The sequence below is a fragment of the Sinocyclocheilus rhinocerous genome, unplaced genomic scaffold (genome assembly GCF_001515625.1).
Source record: "Sinocyclocheilus rhinocerous isolate Xijiao unplaced genomic scaffold, SAMN03320098_v1.1 scaffold149, whole genome shotgun sequence".
In the NCBI taxonomy this organism is placed as follows: Eukaryota; Metazoa; Chordata; class Actinopteri; order Cypriniformes; family Cyprinidae; genus Sinocyclocheilus; species Sinocyclocheilus rhinocerous.
The window spans coordinates 608,736-619,480 of record NW_015654504.1 but is presented as its reverse complement, the minus strand read 5'-3'; the positions used below and the strand labels follow the sequence as shown (position 1 = coordinate 619,480).

The 10,745-nt window shown below is 38.0% G+C and overlaps 1 pseudogene; it reads right to left on the bottom strand.

The window, feature by feature from the left end:
- The window catches only part of LOC107717301 (transient receptor potential cation channel subfamily M member 7-like), a 5,373-nt pseudogene extending 4,233 nt beyond the window's left edge, over window positions 1-1,140 (bottom strand).
- Between the last annotated feature and the right edge of the window lie 9,605 nt (window positions 1,141-10,745).

Genomic DNA, 10,745 nt, shown 5'->3' with positions numbered 1-10,745 from the left:
AAGACTGGAGTAATGATGCTGAAAATACAGCTGCGCATCACAGAAATACATTACATTTTAAAGGATATTAAAATAGAAACCATTATTTTATATTGTAATAACATTTTGCAAGATTACTGTTTTTTTCTGTATTTTTGATCAAATAAATGCAGCCGTGATGAGCAGAAGAGACTTCTTTCAGAAACATCACAAGTCTTACTGATCCCAAACTCTTGAGCGGTAGTATATATATATATATATAGTGTAATGTTCATAAAGAGAAAAGAAGCTTATTTTATAACCCTTTTCATGTAAGGATGTTTAAGCAGATCTTCCTCTCAAAAGTCTCACGACTGAACAAACAAACACCTGAAAGAAAAATGCTTTTCACATCCTTCTTCTCGTGTTGGAGTGAGAATTTGAGGGGTTTAAAGTGTTTGGCTGATGTTTTGGGTTGGGAAGCGTGAGCTGGAAGTGTTGCAGACAGGTTTTGAGAGATTCTCTGCAGGATAGTTACTCCAGCTTCTTCCGAAGTGGTGTCCGTGCTTTGCTATGAACGTGTACTTTTATTAATAATGCAGATGTTTACCGTCGATCTCGTAGGCGTAAACTTCACCGTACATCATCCAGTAAGGCTGGAACACCACATCTTTGGCCAAACTCCACGAGGGATCCTCGTTTGGGTACAGAATGGCTTTCCGAGGAACCCCAAAGCTCAGCAGCACGACGGCCATGATGACCACGATGTAGAACATGTTGGCCACCTGCGGATGAGGAGAGAGTGCTCAGTGCTGGAGGACACGAGCGGCTCAAACACAGCTCTGCCGGTCTCTCACCATCTTCCCGATCATCATGACGTAGGGTCCAGCCTGCTGACTGACCGCCAGGATATCCAGCAGCCGCACGTACCAGAAGATGATGTTCAGACAGTACACGATCCGGCCCGCGATGAACACGCTCCCCGAGCCGAAGCGCAGGCCGAAGCCCACGAAGAACATCAGGAGCGCCAGGAAATCAGACACATTGAAGTAGTCGCTGAACCAGACTTTAATCTTCTGACTGATTTTGCCTCCTTCAGACATGAACATCTAGAGAGCAAACACGTATGTACTGATGACACGTCACATGTGCACACAACACACACGCACACACTCTCTCACACACACACACACACACACAACACACACTCTCTAACACACACACACTCACACACGCTCACTCTCTCACACACTCTCTAACACACACACACACACACACACACACACACACACACACACACACACACACTCACTCTCTCTCACACACACACACACACACACACACACACACACACACACAATTTTCTGTAAAAAAAATTTAAAAATTAATTAATTGACTTTTTTCTTAAGAACAAATATCTAATGGGGTCAAAAATAATCTTGTTGTTGCATTGAATTCAGTTTTTTTTTTTTGTCCCCACTCAGACATATTTTGTCTTGTTTTAAGCAAAAACTCAATTCATTTTGATGATTTATTCAGAAAACAAGACTTATCATTTTGCATCTTAAGGAAATGTATCTTGATTCAAGAATCTTTAGATAGTTTTACAGGAAAACAACATCCATCAGATCAGTGGCCATAAACAAATTCATAACCGCTGATGAGCTTCTGCTGGTTATTTTCTTCAGCGTGTCAGATTGTACGGTCGTTTAAACACAGAGGCTCAGGACTGAAAACACTGATGTGTTTCAGAAGAGCTTGAAGTCGAAGGTGTTTTAATTAGTGAGGTCTGGGTAAAATCCTGAGCTTCTGGCCGTCTGCCACACGCACAGCGGGAACATAACTGCAGTTTACAGGATAATAACCGCACTGCTGCAGAATTACTGGAGATACAAACCAGACTTTATCTTACTGTTAGTACTCTTATTCCATTCTCAGCTGTAATTCTTAAATCTTAAGATGTCTTACATATTTCTGATTAGTTGTGTCATCATATCGTTCATCCTAAAGTTTGTTCATTACCGAAGTTCTGCACAGACAAACTCTCGTTAACTGTTATTGCTGGATCATTGACATATATGTGTGTAGATCATCATCATAATTCATTCTGGGAAATTACACTCATTATATTTGTCCACTCTGTCCAGATGTTCATCCTCATGTATATAAATACAATATAAAATAAATATATAAACACACCTAGAGGACAAACAGATTTAGTCAAAGTTCATTGCAGGACAGGCTTTTTATAGTTGACTAAAACTAAAAACAAAACAAAACAAAACAAAACAAAATGAAAAAATTTAATTAAATTAAAAAATAAAAAAAAAAAATAAAATAAAATAAAATAAAATAAAATAAAATAAAATAAAATAAAATAAAAGTGCCATTTTCATTTAGTTGAACTGGTTCCTTTTAGGCCAGGCTTATTAAAGTCAACTAAAACTAAAAGCATAAAAAAGTGTCACTTGAAATGAAAAAAATTAAATTAAATTAAATTAAATATGAAACAAATTTACATATTCACTGTGTGCCGAAGAAAAGTCGCATTTTCTTTAAGTTTATGACTAGCTGTGGAACAAACAATATTCAGTTAAAACAAATGGGATTTATTGACGATAAATATGCAAACCTGCTTATTTTGTATTAAAACACATTCTGACCCGTTTGGTTTATGTATGACTAAACTGTGAAATCTAAATGCATGGAAGCTTGACGTGCAGTGTAATGATTGCAGTGCATGTTGGTTTAAAGTTGTGCTTCGGTCAGGTTCATGTCATCTGTAGTTGTATTTTCTATAAGATTGTGTAGTTTGTTCATGGTTTTTGAGGAAGAGGGCATTATTTTGCTGTCCATCTGTACAAGTTGATATGGTCAATTGCATTTTATGATTAGTGTTGTTTTCTCAGCAGATGAGAGCCGATGCACTGCAGGATCCTTCGTTCTTCTTCAGTGAGGAAGTCTCTGCTTACAAATTATTACAAACATTATAACGTGAACAGCTGTCAAAGCTGATTAGTGTTCATCAGACTCAAGGTTTTCTTTCTTTCTGTGATCCGGTGGCTCTTCTGGTGTGAGTGGAGCTCCAGCGGTGTGTGACGATAGCCTCAGGCTTCACACACACACACACTCTCTCTCTCTCACACACACACACACACACAGACACAGACACACACACGCACACACACACACACACACAGACACAGACACACACACGCACACACACACACACACACAGACACAGACACACACACGCACACACACACACACACACAGACACAGACACACACACGCACACACACACACACACACAGACACAGACACACACACGCACACACACACACACACACAGACACAGACACACACACGCACACACACACACACACACAGACACAGACACACACACGCACACACACACACACACACAGACACAGACACACACACGCACACACACACACACACACAGACACAGACACACACACGCACACACACACACACACACAGTCACACACACACCCACCTTCATCTGTCCATCTGTCAGTCCATATGTGTTGAACAGGAACTACAGGCTGAGGTTTCTGCTAAATCAATCAGTCTCTAGACGTTCAGGAGAAATGACCAGCAGCTTCTGAGGATGCAGATCGAGTCGGTAAACCAGTAAAGTGACAGCTCAGTGTTAGCAGGATTCATTTCCATTCATGCTTTCAGCAGATGCTTTTATCCAGAGCCTCTTCTTCCCCTGGGAATCGAACCCCTGAGCTTTAGCGTCGCGAGCGCTATGATCTACTGTTTGAGCTTCAGGAATACCGGAGGTTTCATGAGTGCGTTTGACCAAAAACAGCATTTCACTTCAGACACGCAGCTCTTTTCTACAAGCTGCTAAACACATGTAATTAACTTCATCTCACAACAATATCTTTTAAATAATTATCAGACTAAAACCAAAATAATGTCTTGCTTTTTGACACAAAAATGACAGCATCATACAATCAGAGTTCTTTTTAATATTATGAATGAGACTTTATTCATACATTTTCATTTGTTTCCAATTTTCAGTGTTTTCATTTTAAAATTAATGTTTAAAATATAAATTTGGTGTGTATTAGTTGTGTATCATATTCGTTTAAAAAACAAATTTTTCAAAGTTGTAAATAAAAGATTATTGGAGTACGCTTTACAAGAAAATACTATTTCAGTCTTTCTACATCTAAATTTCTCTTTTAATTCAATGTGTTAATTGCCATTTCTTTGTTTTTTTTGAGTGAAAATTGCTTCTACACAATTTTTTTAGTGTAGTTTTTTAATGTGCATTTTAGTTTTGAGAAATTTCACCTTGACAACTTTCATTTTGAATTGATTATTGAATTTATTTATTTTATATTTTCCAAGAAATGAAAATGCTGTTTTACGGCTTTAGTTTTAGTTGATGATAATAACCCTGGATTAAACATTAACACATAAAGTTACACAAGTGAACCATACAATTTGACTTGTAGTCAACTACTCAGCATTTCTGTCTGGTTTTCCAGTATTAATACTGTATATAAATATCCTCAAATCAAGATACATTTACTTGAGATGCAAAACGACAAGATATTAAGTCTTATTTTCTGAAAAATTCATCAAAATTTCGTTTTTTTAAACAAAACAGTTACAAATATCTGCCAATGGGGTCAGAAAAAAATATCTTACTTTCCCTTGTATTAACTTTACTTTTATGACCACATTGACAGATATTTGTTCTTGTTTTAAGCAAAAACTCACTTCATTTTGAGCAATTTTTCACAAAACAAGACTAATTTTTTCTGTGTGTTTGAGAGAACTGTTTAGACGGTAAGCAACCGTTGTCATTGTTTAACTTGGTGACACTAATATGAAATGTCTTAAAAATAAAGGTTCCAAAAGGAACTGTTTTTGCAGTGATGCCATAAAAGAACCATTTTTAACAAAACAGTTACAAATATCTGCCAATGGGGTCAGAAAAAAATATCTTACTTTCCCTTGTATTAACTTTACTTTTATGACCACATTGACAGATATTTGTTCTTGTTTTAAGCAAAAACTCACTTCATTTTGAGCAATTTTTCACAAAACAAGACTAATTTTTTCTGTGTGTTTGAGAGAACTGTTTAGACAGTAAGCAACCGTTGTCATTGTTTAGCTTGGTGACACTAATATGAAATGTCTTAAAAATAAAGGTGTAAAAACTGTTTTTGCAGTGATGCCATAAAAGAACCATTTTTGGTTCCCAAAAGAACCTTTGAGTGAACAGTTAAATGCATGTTGCATGACTGCTTCACCCATCAGCATGCAGACAGAGGTCAGTCATGAAATGAAGAGTTTATTTGCAAAAGCAGATAACTCCGTTTTTATTAATTTTCATAAATCATGTTTTTTATTGCGTTATCATGCTTTTATTGTGTTTTATTGTGTTAGTTAGCTGTATTTTTCTTAGTTATTATTATTTAATCAAAACAACCCAACTGCAGTTTGATTGATATAAAAAAAAACAACAACATGATTTTTGAACATTTTTAAAAACGGAGTTATCTGTTTTGGCAAATGAACTCAAATAAAACTAAAGGGTTAACCATATGCATGAATCAAACAGCCTGATTTCTGCTCGTCTGTCCTGTAAATCTCAGGATCGCAGCCACGCTTGACCTGGAAAACTTCATCCCGTTCTCAGAAGCTCCCTTCAGAATCACATCCAGATTTGACTGGAGAAAATGAGACATAAAAACCTTCACTTCCAGTTTTCTTCAGAGCTCAACCCTGATGTCTGACAATATTTGCCATCTGGGCTTATTTTCATCTCATAAATGGAAGAAATTATACAGAGACTCAGACTATCATATGAGGAACAGATTTACAACTCATGAATTAAACCTGAACATACTGCGACTAATTCAACAGACGCATCGCTTTGGTTCATTTTCAGTGCATTAGGTTTTATAAACAACATTCAGAATTACTCATCAGGGTTCTTATTGTTAACTAAAACTAAAACCATAAAATCATTTTTGTTATTTGCAATAAAAAATAAAAAAAAAACATAAAAACGTATTTTATGTCAGCTGATTGCTAAGTCAACATTTCTCATTTTCATTTAGTTTAACTTGATGTACTAAAACGAAAACTGAAATAAAGTTAATAAAAACTATATACATTTAAAAAACAATATCTAATAAAAATTACAAAAGCACACAACAAAATTACTAAAACTTTAACTAAAATTTTAATGAAAACACAAAATACAAAAATATTTTCGGGATGTCGTTGAGGAAGCTGCTGTAATGATGTGGGATATGTTCTCTTGAAAATAAAAACAGGAGGATCAGATATTACTCCAGGAACATGAACTACAGTGGATTATAAATAGTAATTGATGAATGGAAGTGAGTTTGTGGTTGTGAGTTTGAGCTCCAGCAGAAGCCTGTTGGCACCTCGCATCTGACAGCTCTTTCATTCTTTGATTACGCTACATGTATTTATGAAACTGGAGTCGCGCTGAATGTTTTCATGTCCAAACATGTCCGTATGCCATCTCATTCAGCCGGGTCCAGAATATTCCCGTAAGTTAACAGGCCGTCCAGCAGTGATGGATTTGGTGGTTTCTCTGAACTATTTCTGCTGCTCAAACTCCACCGCACAACATTTCTGCTCTTTTGTCTTTATAGGTTTCCTGAAAGCTTTCGGTGTCTGGTTTTGAGAGATATGTTTGGAAGCCTGTTTCCGCCACTGAATAAAAAATTAAAAAAAGGGAATCGCCACTTTTTATCTCACAATTCTAAATTTTTTTCTCAGAATTCTGAGAAATAAACTAGTAATTGCGAGATATAAAGTCAGAATTGCGTGACTAACTCGCAATTGCGAGATATAAAGTCAGAATTGTGTGATATAAACTCGTAATTGTGAGACATAAAGTCAGAATTGTGTGATATAAACTTGTAATTGTGAGATATAAAGTCAGAATTGCGTGACAAACTCGTAATTGCGAGATATAAAGTCAGAAATGCGTGATATAAACTCGTAATTGCGAGATATAAAGTCAGAATTGCGTTATATAAAGTCATAATTGCGAGATATAAATTCATAATTGCGTGATGTAAACTCGTAATTGCGAGATATAAAGTCAGAATTGTGTGATATAAACTCGTAATTGTGAGATATTAAGTCAGAATTGCATGATATAAACTCGTAATTGCATGATATAAAGTCAGAATTGCGTTATATAAACTCGTAATTGCGAGATATAAAGTCAGAATTGCATTATATAAACTCATAATTGCGAGATATAAAGTCAGAATTGCGTTATATAAACTCGTAATTGCGAGATATAAAGTCAGAATTGTGTGATATAAACTCGTAATTGTGAGATATTAAGTCAGAATTGCATGATATAAACTCGTAATTGCATGATATAAAGTCAGAATTGCGTTATATAAACTCGTAATTGCGAGATATAAAGTCAGAATTGCGCGATATAAACTCGTTATTGCGTGATATAAAGTCAGAATTGCGAGATATAAAGTCAGAATTGCATGATATAAACTCATAATTGCAAGATATTAAGTCAGAATTGCGTGATATAAACTCGTAATTGCATGATATAAAGTCAGAATTGCGTTATATAAACTCGTAATTGCGAGATATAAAGTCAGAATTGCGTTATATAAACTCGTAATTGCGAGATATAAAGTCAGATTTGCGTGATATAAACTCGTAATTGCAAGAAATAAAGTCAGAATTTCGTGACATAAACTTGCAATTGCAAGTTATAAAGTCAGTTGTGAGATATAAACTCGCAATTCTGAGAACAGTCTTTTTTCCCCTTAAAATTGGACTTTATAACTCACAATTGCAAGTTTATATCTCACAATTCTGAGAAAACAAGTCAGAATTTCAAGATATAAACTCGCAATTCTGAGAAAAAAGTAATAAAAACAATAATAACATAACAATATACAATAATGACATATTTTATTCAGCAATTCTTCTCCCCCGAGTTACCGTCTTCCACCATTTTGGAGAGTACCCCAGAACATAATTAATTTAATCAGCATTGTTTACGTTCAGTAGAAAGCGCATGCTTTCCACCAACATTTTACGAAGCTACGAGAATGCATGCGCGCGCTTTCTACTGAACGTAAACAACGCTGATTATATTTATTACGTTCTGGGTTACTCTCCAAAATGGTGGAAGACGGTAACTCGCGGAGAAGAATTATTGAATAAATTATGTTATTATTGTTTTCTTTGCGCACAAAAAGTATTCCCGTAGCTTTGTAAAATTACCATTGAACCCCTGATGTCACATGGACTATTTTAACGATGTCCTTGCTACGTTTCTGAGCCTTGATCGTGATAGTATCCTTGCTGTCTATGGAGGGTCAGAGAGCTCTCAGATTCCATCAAAAATATCTTAATTTGTATTCTAAAGATGAATGAAGGTCTTACGGGATTGGAACGACATGAGGGTGAGTATTAAAGACAGCATTTTCATTTTTGGGTGAACTAACCCTTTAAGTACAGCCGCTGTTGTCACTTTTCTTACAATGCACTGCAAGAGCACATTCAGATCTGCCTGTTTTTTTATTTTTTTGAGTGAATAATAATAATAATAATATATATATATTTTTTTATCATACTTTCTTTGTGGTCTGTCCACTTAGATATGTAAAATACTTGATTCATCAACCGAATCTGCACAAGTGGATTTATTTTCTGTTTCCAGCAGGCTTTGCATTTATGCTTTTTGAGTAAAGTTTTAGAGTTAATGTTCAGTTTTGTTAGACATCTAAAGAAGTTTGTGTTTAAGTTTTTGTGGTCACCGTTGAGCTGAGGAGCAGAGTTTGTGGTTCAGATGCTGAATGACTGATGACTTTGCTGTTTGTTGCTTCATTAGAACATGATGTGCAAAGTCCGTGTAGTGACAAACTAAAATGTGTCTGAAATTAGGATAAATTATATAACAACTTGCCTTAAAAATATTAAATAAAAGTATGTAATTATTCACTTTGTTAATGCTACTTAGTTAAATAGGTATTACTTAATTCCATGTCTGAAGTTTACTTGTAACATCTGAGTGCAAAAGCTTGCAAAATAAAATTTAGTTGATTTTATTTATTGTTTATTTTTTTTCACAATGAGTAAAATTTCAGGGGGCTTTTACACAACACCATTTTCTGAAGGTTTTCAGGAGGGTTCCCCCTCGAGGGAACTCACACTGCGTCGGTAACGACACTAGGGGAACCCCCTCAGCATAGCACGTCTGAAGAATGAATGAAACTATTCCAATCCTGATTGGTGTTGCGTCATGATGTAACATGTGACGGCATAGTCGAAAGCTACAAAGGGACGCCGGCACACAACAGAGTCAGCTTTTTGCTCTTCAGCAAGTGCTCTGTGTCATTGTGTGTCCTATTTGGTGTTGTTTGTCACAAGCATATATATTATCATGGCGAGTGGACAGTTTAAGCGGTGTGTTCATCCCTGCCCGAGGTTTTTAACTGGTGGGGACACACATCAGCTGTGTGTTTATTGTTTGGGAGTGCCTGTGCGGACTGTGAAGCACTGCCGATCAGAGTGCTGCGCTCCCACCTGGCTGTGTTTGATGAGGCCGGCCAGGCTCGCGCACCCCGCGGTTCGGGTCCCGCGTCCGCCGAGGCGGCACGGCGGCTTAGATCGTGGGGCTCGCATATGGATCTGTCAGGAGGGCTTGAGACTGCTGCGGCACATTCTCAGTCCTCGTCTGACACTTCCAAACTTCTCACTCCCCGTGCGGAAGCCCACGCCGCGGCTTCTTCCACACGGGAGGAGAACCCGATGTTTGAGCTGTCTGATTCTGAGGAAATAGACGTGCTCAGCATCGAGGCGGGTGAGATTGCAGAGAGCTCGCCACTGCATTCACACGCACATGAGGAGCTGGTTGATGTGTTAACTCGTGCTGTGGCCAAGCTTAATATTAACTGGCCACAAGAAAGGCAGGAAGTGCAAGTGACAAGTAAATTGGATGAGCGCTTCCTGCAGCACAGGTCTCAGCCTCAACGCCGGGGTTTACCGTTTTTTCCTGACTTACACAATGAGTTGTGTAAGTCATGGAATAAACCGTACTCTGCACGACTGTCTAACCCTCCTGTGTTAGATTATAGTAACATTTTAGGAGCCCGTGAGTACGGTTATGGGACGATGCCTCGGGTGGAAGAGGCTTTAGCCAGCTACCTCTCCCCTGACGTTGCGTCGTCCCTTAAAGCCCCGGTACTGCCCACCAAACCTTGTCGTGTTACATCATCTTTGGTGGGCAGGGCTAATATGGCGGCTGGTCGTGCTGGTGCGTGCCTGCATACAATGGCGCTTATGCAGGCATACCAGGCTGATTTTTTAAAGGATTTAGATGAGGGCGAGGGACCGACTCAGGGTGATTTAGCAGAGCTGCGTAGAGCCGCAGATTTGTCTCTCCGTGTTACCAAGGAGACGGCCCGTGCTATCGGCCGCTCCATGGCAGCCATGGTGGCCACGGAGAGACATTTGTGGCTAAATTTATCGGGGATGAAGGAAAAGGACAGGGCCTTTCTCCTAGATGCCCCGATATCGCCTGCTGGCCTGTTCGGTGACGCAGTCAATATAGTCGTCGACAGGTTTCAGGAGGCGAAAAAGCAGTCTGCGGCTTTTAAGCAGTATCTCCCTCGCCGCTCGAAATCTAAGAAGGCTGCTCCGAGTGGACGGCCACAGCCGTCATCAAGCTCCTTGTACCAGCAGGTACAAAAGGAGAGTGTTGCTTCTAG